The sequence below is a fragment of the Phyllobates terribilis genome, unplaced genomic scaffold (assembly GCF_046119375.1).
Source record: "Phyllobates terribilis strain yellow unplaced genomic scaffold, ASM4611937v1 Scaffold_7__3_contigs__length_470593459, whole genome shotgun sequence".
Lineage (NCBI taxonomy): Eukaryota > Metazoa > Chordata > Amphibia > Anura > Dendrobatidae > Phyllobates > Phyllobates terribilis.
This window is the reverse complement of record NW_027362767.1, coordinates 298,496,882-298,515,130: the sequence shown is the minus strand read 5'-3', so window position 1 is coordinate 298,515,130 and position 18,249 is coordinate 298,496,882. Positions and strand designations below refer to the sequence as shown.

Genomic DNA, 18,249 nt, shown 5'->3' with positions numbered 1-18,249 from the left:
ATCCATTTTTCCCACTTGTTTGCATCTTATCTCCTTTGGTGGCTCCACAGCAGCTTCCATTTACCACAAACTTACAAAAGGAGTTGACTGTCACAACTCTACAAGGTGAGCACAACCTGTGTTTTACAGTCTCCTTTTATACCAGATAAGACCCTATTGTGCTTTATCTTTCCAGTCTTTATCTACTGATAATCTCAACCTATGACTCCCACATCAAATCGCTCCTTACTCTTACCATCAAGATTTTCTCAGCAAAACACAAGCCGTCAAGAGGACACACTCAGAACTCAAAGCGTCTGTCCATAGCTCCATATTGAAGTATTTCGGCAGCAATCTACCCAATGCATCAATATTTCTACCCCATATCACATAAAGTGCTAAGATGAAGTAGGGGTCCCCCACCTCCAAAGATATTATCTGGCCTCTCAAATCACCCAACATGACTCTGCTACTGACCTCCCCTCCCCCCATCTGACTGGTCCTGTTAGCTGGCAGTCCTCCCCCTCGATCCTGCTCTTCAATCTTAAAAAGCGTTATCCTACAAACTGAAAAACTCCATTGCTGAATTTACAGCCATACAGCTCAGTACTGCTGTATATCCTCCAGGTTCCTGTATATTTTCTTCAAAGCCATCGCTGCTTCTGAACATTTGCTAGGCAGAGAAAGAAGAGCCAGAACCCCTCTCCTTCGGTGTACTGTGTATAGGAGACATCATAGCAGCAAGTATCCACCCACTAACTCTGGGACAACTGAAATTTAGGGATACTGCCTCCAGTGGGGAAAGCTTGTAAAAAATGCCAGAGATCAGTAAAAATAATGTACAGAAATGGTGTAATTTCTCATATACATAGTTTATTTTGAAATGGTACCTAAAATAAGAGCAGGTATCATGAGGTATGTCTAGTGTTTTTAAGCCAAAGGAATGAAAAAAGGCACTGTCACCTTTCAGACAATCCAAATTCAATAATAGAAAAAAAAACACCACATACTTATCTCACCCTCACCAGGTCAACCGTTGAGTCTCTGCCGTTGAACCCAGTATCTGATATTGGCTGCAGTGGTGACATCACAGATGTGCAGCAGCCAATCACTGAGCTCAGTGACACTGCCTGTGTAGAGTGAACGCCCTGCCCCGAGCCGCTGAGCTCAGTGATCAGCTGCCGCACAGTCGATGTGTTATCAGCACTGCAGCCAATATCAGATACCGGGAGCAGCAGCAGAGACTCAGCGCTGGACGGTTTGCAAAGCACAGTGTATTTATTTATTTTTTAGAACAAATTGTGTTTGGGGCCGAGATTCTATGAAAGGGGACAAACCTTGTAAAGGCATCTTGTTGATGAATGCCGCTACTGTTTGTCTATTGTTGGATTAGGTCACACACTATTCAAAGTGCACCTGTCAGCAGGATTGTGCGCAGAAAACCACATACACTGTCAGGTGGGCGCCGTTACACTGATTAATATATGATACCTTTGTTGATGAAATCCGTGCTGTGGTTCTATCATAATCTTTATTTTCATTCCTGAGATAATGAGATGCTTGTGCTTCGGGGCGGCCTGTGGGGAGGGGCTTTTGCTGGTGCTCTGCTTATGTATGCCCATCTCTGGCCTCTGACTGGTCACTGTGCCTTCTCTGACCAGCCTACTATTTTAAATGCTGCCTGTGTAATTGTGTTCCAACCCTGAAATTTACAAGCAGCAAAATGGCCCCCCCACCCAAAAATGCACAGTAGTATCTCTGTGTTGCCAGGAGATCCTACCGGGCAGGCGCGGCCGGCGGCGCCATATTGCTGCAGGCAAATTTATTTTACCTCCAGCAAAATAATGCGGCAAGCGATAGATGCTGCTGCAAATGTGCGGGCGGTAGGGGCCCTTTTGCTACATGTAAATTTCAAGTTTGGCACACAATTACACAGGCCGCATTTAGGCAGGTCAGTGAAGGCACACATAGGAATACATAAGCAGAGCACCAGATAAAGCCCCTCCCCACAGGCCACCCCAAATCACGAGCATCTCATTATGTCAGAAATGAAAAATATTATAAAAGAACCACTGCATGGATTTCATCAACAAAGGTATCATTTTAATCAGTGTAATGTCGCCCACCTGACAGTGTATGTGGTTTACTGGGCACAATCCTGCTGACAGGTGCGCTTTAAGCTCAAAACATTCTCTATTGATAAGCAACATGCCTTTTCTAATGGTGTCAGCACAGCCAAAAGGCAGTGACAAGAATAACCAAGGAGTTTTAAAGGGAAGCGATCTCCAGGTTGTTGGCTATTTAAAAGGAAATTTATCAGCACGTTTTTCCTATCTAATTTAAGAGCAGTATAACATAGGAAAAGAGGCCCCGATTCCAACAATGTATCACAGTTTACTGGGTGCAGCGGTTCTGTCACAACCAGAGCTTTTAGACTTAGCAATGCAGCAGAGCTGAGGAAACTAACCCCGTCCACACCAGGCTCTGTATATACAATGTCCATAGACAGTGAGCTGCTTATCACATGCGGAGGGGGCATGGTCAGAATACTGTACTCCAGCAATGCTAATCACAAGTGATAAAATCTTCACTATAAGTAAACAACACAACAAAGGGTAATAATGACATCATTCAAGACTGTCTCAGCCTGTATCTCCTGCTGTCTTCAGATTACATAGCATAAACCTGATAACAGATCCCCTTTAATGTGAGAGCAGCATGATGAAGGGATAGAGACCCTGATTCCAGCAATATGTCACTTACTGGGCAGCTTGTTGTAATGTCAATAAAATCAGTGTTTAATAAGCAGGAAATTATTACTAGAGGACTTGTTTTGTGCCATGTAGCTTGCCTACTGTGTAACCCCGCTCTCATTTAGCAGCTTTCTGACTAGGCACAGTATACACAAAAGCTGACAATAAGTGATGTGGGCAGGGTTATACAGAGCTCAGTATTCAGAGAACTGCTAGATCTGCAGCAGAGAAAACCGTGATTTTATCAAAATGACAGCAAAGCAATCCAGTAAGTGACATCACTGGAATCAGAGTCTCTGTTTATACATCATGCCGCTCTTAGATTACACAGTAAAAACCTAGTGAAATTCACTTTAACATTATACAATAGATTTCACCTTTTAACTGATCTAAATGACAGCAGCATCTTCAAAGAAGTTATAACCAGGGCTGTGGAGTCGGTAAGCCAAACCTCTAACTCCAACTCCGCCTCCTCAATTTCCCTGACTCCGACTCCCACATACATGGCTCATGTCTAAGTGATAAATTTACTGTGGCACAGATTCATCTCAGCTAAAAGTCTAGACCCTTAGATCAGGAATAGGACATTTCATAACTTTCCCAAATTCTTAAGAAAAAATATTCCCCACAAACTGCATTGAACTACTGTACCCAATTTATTATATATTTTAGGAGTCGGAGTCAGTCCATTTTACACCGACTCCACCAAAATGGACACAGACTCCGACTCCACAACCCTGGTTGTAACTCCTCAGATGTCCACCTTACATCTCCATAAACATGAAACTAGGCCGATTGCTCATATGCTCGTCTACAGTCGCCCTCATTAGGTTTTAAATGGGCATGGGGTAGTCACGCACTAGCAGAAACCTAGGGGGGCTTCTTATCTGCCCTGAAAACAATGGTCAAATTCTTTTCTGCTTAAGTGCCACCTGCAGCTAGGATTAATAGTGGGCGTCAGTAAAATGGCGCCAGTGGCACTGAGCAATCTACACTTGCGCAGCCGCCATCTTACTGAAGACTAGGACAGCACCGGCACAAAATTTTAAAAATAAAGAAGAGACACCCAGACACAGCGGTGGGGACGGAACAAAGCTGAACACCCTACCCACAGTCCTACCCACAGGCCCGCCCCGATGCATGAAGATATGAATACAAGCAAGCAAGCTTCAAAACAAAGGTTAAAGAAAATCTACAAAACTGATTTCTTCACTTGAGGTATCATTTTAATCAGGAGAACAGAGCCAATATGTTCCTTTCTGCAGTTTACTTAGTAAAATGCTGCTGACAGGTCCTCTTTAAACTTTACCTATACAGGCCCAACCACATTTCCTGCATAATTCTTATTCTGGAATTACCTTTGCCTCATTTATTGCTAGCTGTAGACAAAATGTGATGCTGCAGCTGATCAAAAACGGCCGGCTGATTGGCTGCAACACTTAGAGTAACCGTTGTTTTAATTTTTATTATATAAATCAATAGTATACGTGAAAATAAGTAACTTTGTAATATATCTTATCAGAGAAATCTGATAACATTTATGAAATAAAAATTAAAACAATGGTTACTCTTTAAGGGACACTCCTGCCGGATTTTGAAGCCAGGAAGAGCAATAGAAAATGCAGCATTAATCCAGTAGAGAAGTATTGATTTTTTTTTGTACATTTCTGCGTCCTGCTTAAGACTATAATTTGTTCATGTGCTATCAGTTTTTTTTTGTTTTTTTTAGTACACATACATGAAACTCGGACATGTGAAAGGAGCTTAAAACTGTAGTTGATAGATTAAGACTTCTCGTGTGTGCATGGTTGCCTGAATAAATATATTTGGAGATTATACACTCTTATGGGAAGGGCTGTCTCTCCTTTTGTGCAACTTCATGTAAACTTTAGTCAATATTTGTTTTATAATGTTTGTTACTTCATGTGTTTATGGCTTCCCTGACTGTAAAGCACTGCAGAGTATAGAAAAAATATTAAAAAAAATTCTATTCAATAATTGCCGATTTGAGAATTAAAACTAAATGCCAGCTTTTACTATTATCTTACATTTCAAGGAAAGACACATCACGATCTGAAAACCAAACAATCACAATAAAAATGGTGCCAGAAGAGGACTGCAGCGTAGGGAGAGGTGAGTATCAGCTTGTCTGAGAACAGAGCTGTAATTAGGGGGTCTAACTCTACATATTTTTTCATGGCCAAGTATAGGGACTGCATGTTTTAAAGAGTCTACAGTCTGTATTTAATTGGTCCGGACCCTATTTATTTTAGATGGTCTGTGTTAGTTTAGGAGTTTAATCTGGGTTCTTCATCAATTTGGACATGACGATGAAGGTCTTTTAGGTTGGTCATTAAAGTAAAATCCGTATAGTACAGTAGCATGTTAGCAGATGGATTTTACAAATCTTATCCACATGTTGCAGACTTGTTCTGTGCAAAACGATAAAAAATAGCTGCAGATTGTTCAATCCACAGCCTGCTCATTCTTGGATACATTTTTACTGTACAATTTACCACTTTAAGAGGTGAAATCTTCAATGAACTTGCAGTAAAATCTGCCAAAAAGTCCGTACGTAATACATAAGTTTTGTCCCGTTTGGATTCCGCCTTAGGCCAAATTCACAAGTCTGTGTTTTACGGTTCTGTATACAGCTGTTAGTACCAGTCAAAACACCTTTAGCTGGTCCGGGCATTGCATTGCAGACCATAAAATCCAGATGTGTGAATTCAGTCTTACTTCCACTGAACACAGACTGAATTTCCCGATTCAAACAGCAATGTGATAAGTATCTACCCAAATGATTAGGGTTTTTTCACATGTGTGGCAGACTGGTGTGGCAGGATTATTACATCACAGCAACAGACCTGAATGGTAATACAGGAGGGGTTGCCATAGATTTAAAGCTACATAGTGTGATTTCACAATAAATGTAGCAAGATTAATTATAACCAATTAATTAAAACGCCAAGAAACGTTTTAACATCGAACTGTATCTAATCAAGTTAGTGCTTCTTGGAAGACTAAGTAAGTAAAAAAGAAAAAAAAAGTTCTTTTTAGACAATCGCTGGGATAAGATGACTGATTTACGATCTGTGTGATACAAATCCATGCATACCTGCACAATAGCTACAAGTTGGAACAGTGTCTTTCCTCTGGAAGTGAAAGGTTTGGAGGACACACCAAAAACACATTATTGGATGAAAGATAAATTAAAAATTGTCAAGTGCAATACGCCCTGACAAATGCTTACAAAAGGGATACAGAGGATAAATGGAGTCAAAACTTCTCAAATGTGAATCCATACTGGGTTCTTTACAAATGCTGAGAAACTTATCACAGAGCTGGAAGCCGCGCACATAATCCAGTAATTGCTTTGTGCTAGCTCTAAACCTGTCGACTTGAGGATGATGGAAAAAAAAAAAAGAATACTGAAATTTATGGAAATAGATACCGAGCGATTTTTGGTCAGAAAAGGACACATCACTGACAAATCCGTTATAGAAAACAGTATTCCCAATGAAATGATAATTCATATTTTCTTAGAACTCTGTTGTGGTGTTCCTTCGTTATTCATTCTAGTGAAGTTATGAATAAATTGACAACTGGGTGATACCATTTACTTTGTCAAAGGGGTGTGTGTGTGTATACACAGTCCAACACGAATAGCACCAATTGGATAGTATCTGATTGTGCATGGGCACACTCAACATACTGAAGTACCATCAAGTTGGCAATTTATTAAAATTTCCAGTGGGAATAACAGAGGAATAGTACACACAGAGCTATAATACTCCAGAATTTTTACTTAATGGGGATAACAATTATTTCTTTACATGGGCATGTCAGGCAAGATGACCTACTACAGGGGTGGGAACATTTTTTCTGGCAAGGGCCATTTGGATATTTATACCACCCTTCGGGGGCCGCACAAGTTGTGTGCTAACTCTGCCCACAAAGTACGTCCTGACACTGGTTTCAGGACGTAATCTTTCATTGCACGCGTCTTAGCGCTCAGTAGTGAACACTGCGTGTGCTCCCAGAGCAAGAAGAAATGGATGGGCTGGTGGCCATCAAAATACAGCTGCAGGCCCAAGTACGGAGGTCCCCGGAATCTGCCTGGGGGGCCGGATAAAAGGTAATCGAGGGCCATAGATGGCGCGCAGACCTGAGATTCCCCACCCCTGACCTACTACGTGAATTTTTGATGTTGCAGATTTTCTGTATTTTTATCACGTTTTTGAAGCTGTGTTTTTTGCCTTGTTTTGGTATGTCATGGTATAAATAAAGCGGCTTTGTTTTTGACACTTCCTGGTATTTGGCTTTCACAAAACTTGATACAGTCATGTGCGGATTATATGTGTTTAAGGCTGTGTGCCCACTATGCGTTTTTTTAAGCGTTTCAGCAGCGGCAATTCCGCTGCACAAACGCTTAAAAAATGCTTGGTAGAAGGTCCGCCATGTTCCCCAATGATAATCCGCATGTGCTGTGCACATGCTGCAGAAATTTCCGCTGCGGATTATCATTGCGGAAAAATCCGCACCACTACCAATCATTTTGCGTAAACGCGGCATTTTCGCCGCCATTGACTTGCATTGGAACGCTTGGATTCCGCATCACTGGATCTGTACATGCGGAATCTATGCGTTTCAATGTGCGGATGGTACCCAGGTCTAGAGAAGAGGAGACTCTCCTCTGGACCCGGGTACCATAGTACCTGTAAAAAAAAGAATAAAATAAAAAATAAATATTATACTTACCTTCTGATGGCCCCCGGTCTCCATAGCGATGCGTCCTGGCTTGCCGTCAACTCCCGATGGTCCTTTAGTGTACCGCGAGCTGCCGGCAAGCCAAGACGCATCGGATAAAGACTCCGGGGGCCATCGGAAGGTAAGTATAGATTTATTTTTTACCATTCTTTAAGGTCACACTATATAAATCCATGGCGTTTGCATAGATTTATATAGTGTGACCAAATTGTCAAGCACTTTCCAAGTGATGCTAAAATCGCTTGGAAAGCGCTTGACAACCCGCATGCGGAAATGCATGTGAAGAACGCTCCACATCCGCTTGTCCCTGGCATGAAAAACGCATGTACAATCCACATTCGTTTTTTCTGCCAGGGAGATGCAGAAATGCTCAGGAAAAAAAAAGGAGCATTTCTGCATCGTGGGCACATAGCCCAAGTGAGTTTCCACATAGCCCAAGTGAGTTTCCACAGCAGAAACACAACAAAAAAAAAGTGTTTTTACCTGTGGATTTTCCGCATTTAAGGCAATTCTATGGTGAAATCTGTACATAAAACTCAGCGAATCCACAAGGCAAATTGTCATGGTGTGGATTTCAAACATGCATGTCAGTTTAAGCAGTGTAAAAAAAAGCACAGTGACCATGAGATTTCTATAAATCCCATCCACTTTGCTGGAACTGTAAGACTGTCTTTTTGCTCAGCAAAAATGTGCAGCATCAAAATCCCACCAAAAACTCATCGTGAGAACTTAGCCTTATACTTCTTAAAAGAAACCTGTCCCAATTATTTCCTTTCCCAACGATAAAGCCTGTTACACACCAATTTTTTTGGTGTATTTGAAGTATCTGTTTATCCAGGGAAAATAAACATTTATATGAATATGTTTGTATTTGCATAGAACATCATTCAAAAACGTATATCAAATTGGTATCTGGCATATGATGTGCAAATATCCGTTTGGATTTTTTCTTCTCTTTACAGGATGCAAAATACACAGTCTGCTGAGCTTTTAACATCCTTTAAGAAAAAAACCCATAATAAACAGATCATTTTTTATGACAATGCAGTCTACAAAAGATATATGGATACGTATTGTCATATGTTTGCACCTGTTTTTTTTTCCTATTTTTTTTTTAAGTTTTTCAGAAAACAAGTCACATGCCTTGTCATGCATTAAAAACAAAAGATAAAAAAAACACAAATAAGCAAAGAATATGTGAAGCAAAACTTTATATACCGGCTTTAACATGGATCTATTTGCATCAGTTCTACAAAGAATCAGTTTTATTGTTTACAATATAAAAATATAAGCCTGTTAAATATTACTAAGAAGTGGTGTGAAACATTAAGAATTTTTGTGTTTCTGCATAAAAGTGTGTCACACAGCTCACCTCTGCAAACACAAGGCTTTACAAAAGGATGCCTTCTATTCTACATCATCTCGCTCACTGCATTCACTGGAGAGACAAAACATTTGCAGACTTGTGGCTGCTCTACCCGTGTCTGAGGGAGGTGTAATTACATACATTCATTTAACAGATATGGGTTTGGCACTGTATAAAAACTAATTTAGGCCTGGGCTTAGAAAGCATAAGAAATAATTGCAGTTGCCCTGCAGTAGTCCCAAAAATGTTAGAGGAACTTGTACATGACCCAAAGTTGCCATTTAGATTGGCCCTTAGGTTCTGTTCATGTCATGTTTTGTCTGTTCATTTAAACTGCATTGTGCCCATAGTTTGTGTTGTCTTCCAATATTTTTTATTGAAATTTTTATAAAATGGGGGAAGGGGAAGGGAGAAAAGGAGGGGGGGGGGGGGGGGCGATGGGAAGGGAAAACTGCTGGAAAGAAAGGGAGGGGGAGGAGGGGGAAAAAGGGGAGGACATAGCTTGTGTTGTGCAAATGTAGCACCCTGAGGATTCGGCTGCTACAGGGGTATTGCACCTCAACCCAGAGGTGTGATATTCCACTCCCGGGTAAGGATGGAGTGTGGACCTGGGCTCGGTAGGCTGCATGCACTACACACATCCCATTTCCGAGGAGCAGACCGACGGTACTCCCACTTAGAAATGTGCAGGTACGACCGAGTCTGTTCCTGGCTGGAGTGGGAGGGGGGTGGAACATCCCAAGTAGTGTAGGGGCAGATAGGGGGAGCAGCCTGGGTAAAGATAGGAGCTCATTGGGTGCTGGTCACCTGAGCTCACACATAGAGGGTGTATATAAGGTGGGCACCAACTAAGAACAGGGTCAGTCTGCTGTAGAGGAGGAGTGAGTCAGCCTTTTGCAAAGAGTCTGTTGGAGAGCAGAAGAGCAGAGCAGAGAAGCCTGAGCCAGAGTGAGAGAGGAGAAGAAAGAGAGACCCAGAGGGGGTGAAGAGAAAGGACTCTAAGAACCCAAATTCAATCCCCGGGTGAAGAGTCGGCAATTGGGTACCGGATCCCAAGCTGGTGGGGGCAAAAGCACACCCTAGCCAGAGACCGGAGGCCGTGGGCAGCGTCTGCCACGGCCACCCACCACATCCACCCCGAAGGCATACCACGTGGAGGGTCAGGGAACCCAAGGCCAAGGGTCTCCCAACAGAAGGCCCGAGGGAGCTGGACCTAGGTGGATCACTAGTGGGGACGGCCAGAGGAAAGGACAGAAGGAGAGCTCAGGGTCACGCTCCGGACTTGCTTGGGGGTTGGCTGGATCCAGGACCTGGTGGACACAGCACGGCTCGGGTGGTCACTTGAAGCTGGAGTGACCGGAACATCAGCAGTGAGTAAATACCCTAAACTGCACAACCCGACTCTGTCTTCATTACCATCTATGCTGCACCACCACAACCCCCATCCCCTGCACCTGACCCCCTGAGGCTATACCCCACCCGTTGGGGGTTGCACCACCAAAAGCTGCACCAACACCATCAGCCTCAGCGGACCCTGCTGCAGCGGCGGCCATAGTGACCGCAATACAACGGGTGGCGTAGTCGACATTAAGAACTTAATAACATCTGTAGGACTGCCACATACAACTGAGTTTGACACCCTGGGCACGGACCGGGTCACAGCCACTCGGAAGACTACAACCCCCATCTGATCCGGCTCCGGGTATTCCCCTAAAGAATATGGCCCAGGGGGTGCGTCACAAAGATAAGCTGAAAAAGTGGAAATTACATAAGGGACACATTTTAAGTGGTTTCTAACATCTTCGATATACTTTGAATTGCTGCACAGCCCATAATAAGTGTGTTAGACTTAATCCACACAACTGTATTACAGCTTTTGTGTAAGAAACAGCTGCATAATAACTTCAAAATGGCGTTAACTCCTTGGAGAAGCAGACATTTTTTGGGCCTTCTCTTTCATTTTTCTTCCTTGCTTTCCTAGAGCCATAACTTTTTGTATTTTTCCCACTGCCGCCCCTCCACTAACATGAACACAGCGCTTACATCATCAGTGCTGTGTCCATCTCATGGCCGTGGAGGTGTGGGGTCCAGATTATTCCTGTGTAACAGTAGCAGCCATTTTTGTCCCAGGGAAAGCGACCTCGGCACTTATGCGCTGGGCATCATGTGGGGCGTCTGTGCATGAATTATCTTTAGGGCAGAGACAGACTGCCGTATTTCTCATGCAAGGATCGCATGGTAAACCTCGCACTGGCTGTCTGCTCCCTGACCTGAGCTTGACAGCTACATAGAAATACATCACGCTGTCAGGCTCAGGTCAGGAGAGGTGACGGCCAGTCCATTCAGTGCGACGATCGCACGAGTTACATGGCAGTCGGTCTCTGCCCTTAGGCAAATCTACTTGCTGGGCTGAGGGCAGCTTTCATTTTGTTTACTTTTTAAATATTATTTATATTTTGTGAAAATGGGAGTTATTGGAAGTTTTATTTATTTATTTTTCAATCTTAACTCGTTACAGCGGCTTTTTCAAAAACATAATTATATTGTGCATTTGATTTTTAATTTTATGTATTTTTTTAAACTATAGAATGCCCTATATTGAATTTTATCCCTTTTTCTTCTTGGAGTAAAAAAACAAACAAACAAAAAAAAAAACACACCAAATCTCCTAGAACTGTTTTAAATCCCATAGCAATGCAGCTACAAAACAATATGTACTATATGACTCTGAATACATTATCCAGCACCTTTCACTGCTGACTGTAAGTCGCTGGGGCTCATGAAAGAGCAGAAGCTTTTGTGCAGGAGTCCTATTCTAATTAATAGGACAGGTGCACAAGACCTGCATCAGAAACGCCTCCCTTCCTGATGTCACAGTGAGACATTGTACACCCCAGTTACCTGCCAGCCACCTTTTCTTCCTGGCCCCTTCATACACACTTGTTTTAGCCAAGAAAGCACGTACATTTAAGGGAGAGGGGAGTACGCAGCAGCTTTTCTTCAGTGGGAACAAAGGATAAAGCATGGTGAAATCCAATATGCTTGTTCCTTTGTTGCTACCACCGCCAACATCTGATGTTAGGTGAAAGGAGAGACCCCCACACATTACAGTCAGAGGATTTTCCACCTTCTTTAAAAAAAAAAAAAATACCCTGTATTGGGTATGCTATGAAAACATGTTTAGTGATTGGAGTCTTACAAAACTGCATTATCAAGTAGCAGATATGGACTTGAGGCCATACTAAATATTTTCAAAGCTATAAACAGGCTTATTTTGCAGCAAATGTGTGTGCCAAAGGGAAGCAATTGGGCACCTTTTTGCCTCCTGGTATACTATGGGTAAGGCCTCATTTAGACGTCCCCTTTTTCATGTACGGATTCTTCCCGTGGTTTTCATGATAGAACAGAACACATATCTATTGTAGTCCCGGGGCACTTCACAAGTCTGATTTTTTGCGGATTGTTTTTAATCAGAGATATGGATCAAAATTAGGTTGGGGGAGGGGGGGGTGACATGATCATTTGCAAAACTTACCATTTTCCATTCCATTAACCACCATATGGCATCAGTGTGTATGGTGTTTGCATCTATACACAATCCGAATGTCTGTATTTTATCCATTTTTACAAGAACAATTTAATAAATAAAGGATCAAACAGTTTCCCTTCTTTATAATTGTAAGTATCCATGATAAATGCATGACATATGGGTGGTAACCCGCATGTGATCAGTGTCCTATACACACATTGACTTCTACTGGGCTAGTCTGATCCAGAATACAGCTCAAAGTATGCTTCGATCTTTTACACGCAAACCATTGGTCCGTGCGTAAAAACCTACATGTCAACCATCACACTGACTTGCACTGGTCAGAGTTCTGTTCTTAGGGGGGCAGATAGATGGCCGTGAGGATCGCTTTGCAGTGCACGGACTGCCCGGCGGGTCTCCTGAGCGTGACAGCATGATGTACTTCTATGCAGCCGTCACACCAAGGTCAGGAGAGCCGGCGGTCAGTCCGAGGATTACACTATCATTTTGGCACACAGACAGAACATGGACGTTTTAAGGGGTTTACAACTACTCAGACAACCCCTTCTCAATCATTATGTTCCCCCCCCTTATAAAATAACAATAGGTATACTCACCTCTGGTGTCGGCAGAATTCCAGCAATGTCGGCACTGGTTCTCCCTGAGCTCACATGACACTGTCATGTCACTCAATCACTGAGGCCAATCAGTGGCGGCTTTATTGTTCCTTATGTCGGACAAATTAGACATTCAGGTGAGAGGACAGTCGAAGCTCTCCCTTCATCCAGATGTCTGATTTGTCCAAAGAAGGGGAGAGTGAAGCCGCCGCTGATTGGCTGCAGGGATCGCATGATATCATGCTACGAAAGCCCCAAGAGATCCAGTACTGACACCGCTGGAATTGCACTGACACCAGAGGTCAGTATATGTGCTACTATTTTGCATGGGGTAGACATAATGATTGATAAGGTGTTGTCTGCGTACGTTGTCTTTAATAGATTAGTCCCAATGAGCCCTTACCCATACAGAGTCTATGAAAATCACACATTGCCCTCAGTGTGCAGTCCGTGATTTATACCGTAATGTATAGAAGATTTGCAATGTATTTTTTCATCAGTGAAAAATCATTGATGAAACACTGATGGTAAAGACTGAAACACTGGTGATACAGGGACTGTTTTTTTGCATACGTGAGAAATTATGGACATCTGAACGAGGTCAAAAGGTGGTGTGAACGTGGCCCAATATGTGATCTTGCATGTGCAAGAAGTCCAAGGCCTTTTTCAGACAGCTGTAATAAGGAAATATTTGGGAGTCAATTTTCCAGCTGACACTTCTACACGTGTGCAGGTGAAATAAGCTGATCTTCTAAAAGATCAAGGTTTAATGTTGTAGGTTGTGTGCCAAAACTAATCAGATCCTGTTGGAGGAAAGCGGAGAAAGTGTCTTCCGAACATGGCAACGCCCTCCACACAGACCAGTCACGCAAGGTATTTTATGCATTTTGTAAAAATCACAAACCTCACGGACACGGGGTTTTCCAGGCTAACCAAAAATATTTGCAGTCCGCCTGACTACAGATTGCCCAATTCTTTTTATGTACTGTACACTGTCAGGAATACCTTGTGTTGCCTGTTCGAGCGATAGTCACGTGACCACTCAAATGTGATTTGCATACTGTTGGTCACATGCCGACTAACAACTTTCCCTGCATCTTTCCAAGTTCTATAGAGAGTTGACACGTGAATGCCTGTGTGCATTTGGTAGACTATAAGGCCTCATTCAGATGTCCGTTTTTCACATTAACCCATTTTAGGAATATGAACAACACTATAAATGGTGTTTTTTTGCAGTGTCCAGGAAAATAAAAAATAACTACAAGCTCATTGAGGGAACGTAGCCAAAGGGTACAGAAGAGTCTTTTTGCTGAGTTTTTGGCATGGAAATTCGAAAGTTTCGGAGGTGTTTTGAAGGAATATTTGAAGATTTTCTGCTCCAAAAACCCAGCAAACAGATTCAGTGTGCACATACTATTTCGCCTATAATCCACCTAAAAAAAAAAAAAAAAAAAAAAACCCATCAAGAAATGACATTGCTGTCTATTGTGTTCAAAACAACACTGCTGTGCACAAGCTCCATCTTATTTCACTTTTTTTTTTTTTTTTTTAAACTGTATCAGGGTTCGGAAACCTTGAAGAAGAAATTGACATGTTCATTCTTCATCTTCAGGCTTCTTCGTCTGGAAGCTAGCCGCTCTATATACCTTAAAGTATACAGTAAAGAAGCCACCCCAATAGACGCTTCAGGAAAACAACCGGCAGCGTCACAAAGACTGTGCACATAGCCACATATGTTCAGAGGGTTTTTTTTTGACACAAGAGACACTTTTGTCTCTGTAAGGCTATGTGCCCACGTTGCATTTATGAAGCAGAAAATTTCTGCTGCATAAATGCAAGTCCTCTCCCGGAAAAACGCATGCGGAATTCCGCACGCGTTTATCGCGCATTTTTCGCGCGTTTATCACGCGTTTTCCACATGCGGAATTGCCTTGCGTTTTTTATGCATTGGACAAAGGCAATTCCGCTTGCGGAAACGCAAAATTAAATGACATGCTGTGGATTTTTGAACGCGGCATAAACGCTGCGGAAAAATCCGCAGCATGTGCATAGAACTTGCGGAATCCCATTGGGGACCATGGGGTGCGGATATACATGCGTTTTTCAAGCGTTTACGCTGCGGAAATTCCGCAGCATATACGCTTGAAAAATGCTACGTGGGCACACAGCCTTATGCATGTACATAAAATTCAGTGAAAAAAAAAAAAATTCTCATTCTAGTTTAGGCACAAAACGCTGAAAAAAAAAAAAAAACGCTGAAACCTTGACATCTGTGTTTTTGGTGCGTTTTTTTTTTCCCCCAACATTACTTCCAATGGGTGAAAAAAAAACGATGAAAGAAGTGACATGCTCTATCTTTCAAAAAACCATGCAAAGCACAAAATCCTGAGCAAAAAAAAAAAACATGGTGTGCATGAGATTTTTGTTATCTCATAGGCTTTGCTGGTACTGCAAAAAAAAAAAAAAAACAGTTGAAATTTTTAATAAAAAAAATCCATCAATAAACTCTGAAAAAAAACATGATGTGTGAACATAGCCTAACTGGGGCAAATATATCAGTCCCTATTACAGGGGAAAACAGATTAAAAAAAAAAATATTAAAATGTTAAAAATGCCCCCCAAAAGATCTTATGACCTTATGGGAGGCACAATGTGTGAGTTAAGTGAAAAATAAAAAGCAGGAATAAAATAAAAAAGCCACTGCCAATCCAAATTGCTGTTAGGCTATGTTCATGCGTTGCGTTTTTTTGCTGTGTTTTTTATGCAAACTTTATGCCGCGTTTCACAGTATCAGCAAAAACTATGAGATTTTAGAAATCTCATGCACAGTGCACACACATTGGTTTTTTTCCTGACTTATTTGGAAAACTGCTGCGTTCACAAAACGTTATCAGCATGCACAAGGGCAAAAAAAAAACGCAGCAAATCCTGCTTTTTTTGAAGCTGCTTCTTTACAGCCAAGAGAGCAGGTTTTGCCTGCAGGGGGGGGGGGACGGGACGCAAAAACACGTGTGAAAATAGCCTTACAAATCGCACCTCTGTCAGGAAAAAAAAAGCATGTCAAATATATCAAAATAATTAGAACCAGATACGTAAACAGTGTCTTCTCTCACCTTATCTTTACCTGACTGATCCGTATATTTCATGTTTGGATATAAAATAAATATAATTCAGAATAGAAAAACAAAAATGCTGTAAGGTGTTATCAACATAAGTTTCAGAAAACCCAAGGAGCAGAAAGCCGGGGTGTGACAGCCGAAGTCCACAGGAATACATGGAGTCACAGGCCAGCGTTACAAAGATAGAGATATATATATATATATATATATATATACACATACATACATACATACATACAGGTGATACTTAAATGGCTGATTTACAGCAGTCAGAAGAGATTGATAATACAATTATTCACTATGGGCAAATTATTGTATAGTGAGGTCACAGTTGCCACCAGTCCGCAGTCAGAATACAGGGGTGATCCTATACCGTGGCCAGGTACAAGCGTGGCACAGGGGGTTCACACACGACGCCAGGGACTGACATTTCCTAGAAACTTTGGCAGCTGTCAGTCATGAGCTCACCCTGATACATTACACTCTGCTAGGAGCTGTAGGGAGAAGGATAATTTATGACATTTTCTCAGACTAAAAAAAAAAAAAATAGTCGCCCAGAAAACAGCCCATATGTCAGGAACAGGTTACTAGGGAACTACATGTCCCAGCACGGCCTGCCCGCACCCAGAGCCCGGGGAGAGTGTGAGGCTTCCTCCTGCAGGTTGCCCGGGGGCACCGGGCCGTCACTGTCCTCACACAGGGGGTCCCCGCCGCCATTGTCCCTCCACATAACACCGTATAATAAAACATGCGCTCACCTGCACCAGCTGCTGCAGCCGGGAAAGTTCCGAGCACTTCACCTGGGCGGAGGGGAAGTGACTCACACACGGGGAGGGGCAGTAACCTGAGCTCGGCTCCATGGAGGATGCACACACTGCAGCCTGACAGCACCGGCAGCAGCTTTACACAAATGGCGTCCTCCCCTCCTGTGTGCAGCACAGCCCTGTGTGTGTGCAGCGCAGCATGTCACCCACAGCACCAGCAGGCTGCGCTCAGCTCCCACAGAGCACTGGGAATGGTTGCTATGGGTAACCGCGCCACAGCTGCTCCTCATAGACCATGTCACCCACAGCACCAGCAGGATGCTCTCAGCTCCCACAGAGCACTGGGAATGGTTGCTATGGGTAACCACGCCACAGCTGCTCCTCATAGACCATGTCACCCACAGCACCAGCAGGCTGCTCTCAGCTCCCACAGAGCACTGGGAATGGTTGATATGGGTAACCGCTCCACAGCTGCTCCTTATAGACCATGTCAACCACAGCACCAGCAGGATGCTCTCAGCTCCCACAGAGCACTGGGAATGGTTGATATGGGTAACCGCTCCACAGCTGCTCCTTATAGACCATGTCACCCACAGCACCAGCAGGATGCTCTCAGCTCCCACAGAGCACTGGGAATGGTTGATATGGGTAACCGCTCCACAGCTGCTCCTTATAGACCATGTCACCCACAGCACCAGCAGGATGCTCTCAGCTCCCACAGAGCACTGGGAATGGTTGCTATGGGTAACCGCGCCACAGCTGCTCCTCATAGACCATGTCAACCACAGCACCACAGGCTGCTCTCAGCTCCCACAGAGCACTGGGAATGGTTGCTATGGGTAACCGCTCCACAGCTGCTCCTCATAGACCATGTCACCCACAGCACCAGCAGGATGCTCTCAGCTCCCACAGAGCACTGGGAATGGTTGCTATGGGTAACCGCTCCACAGCTGCTCCTCATAGACCATGTCACCCACAGCACCAGCAGGATGCTCTCAGCTCCCACAGAGCACTGGGAATGGTTGCTATGGGTAACCGCGCCACAGCTGCTCCTCATAGACCATGTCACCCACAGCACCACAGGCTGCTCTCAGCTCCCACAGAGCACTGGGAATGGTTGCTATGGGTAACCGCTCCACAGCTGCTCCTCATAGACCATGTCACCCACAGCACCACAGGCTGCTCTCAGCTCCCACAGAGCACTGGGAATGGTTGCTATGGGTAACCGCTCCACAGCTGCTCCTTATAGACCATGTCAACCACAGCACCAGCAGGATGCTCTCAGCTCCCACAGAGCACTGGGAATGGTTGATATGGGTAACCGCTCCACAGCTGCTCCTCATAGACCATGT

The 18,249-nt window shown here is 43.4% G+C and overlaps 1 protein-coding gene across 1 annotated transcript in view; it reads right to left on the bottom strand.

Annotated features, from left to right (window-relative positions):
* Positions 1-17,044, bottom strand: part of LOC141154700 (ligand of Numb protein X 2-like) — a 70,022-nt gene extending 52,978 nt beyond the window's left edge. Inside the window, exon 1 of the mRNA XM_073641037.1 lies at positions 16,892-17,044. The gene's annotated coding sequence lies outside the window, so the exon portion shown is untranslated. The remainder of the gene's footprint in view (positions 1-16,891) is intronic.
* Positions 17,045-18,249: the final 1,205 nt, after the last annotated feature.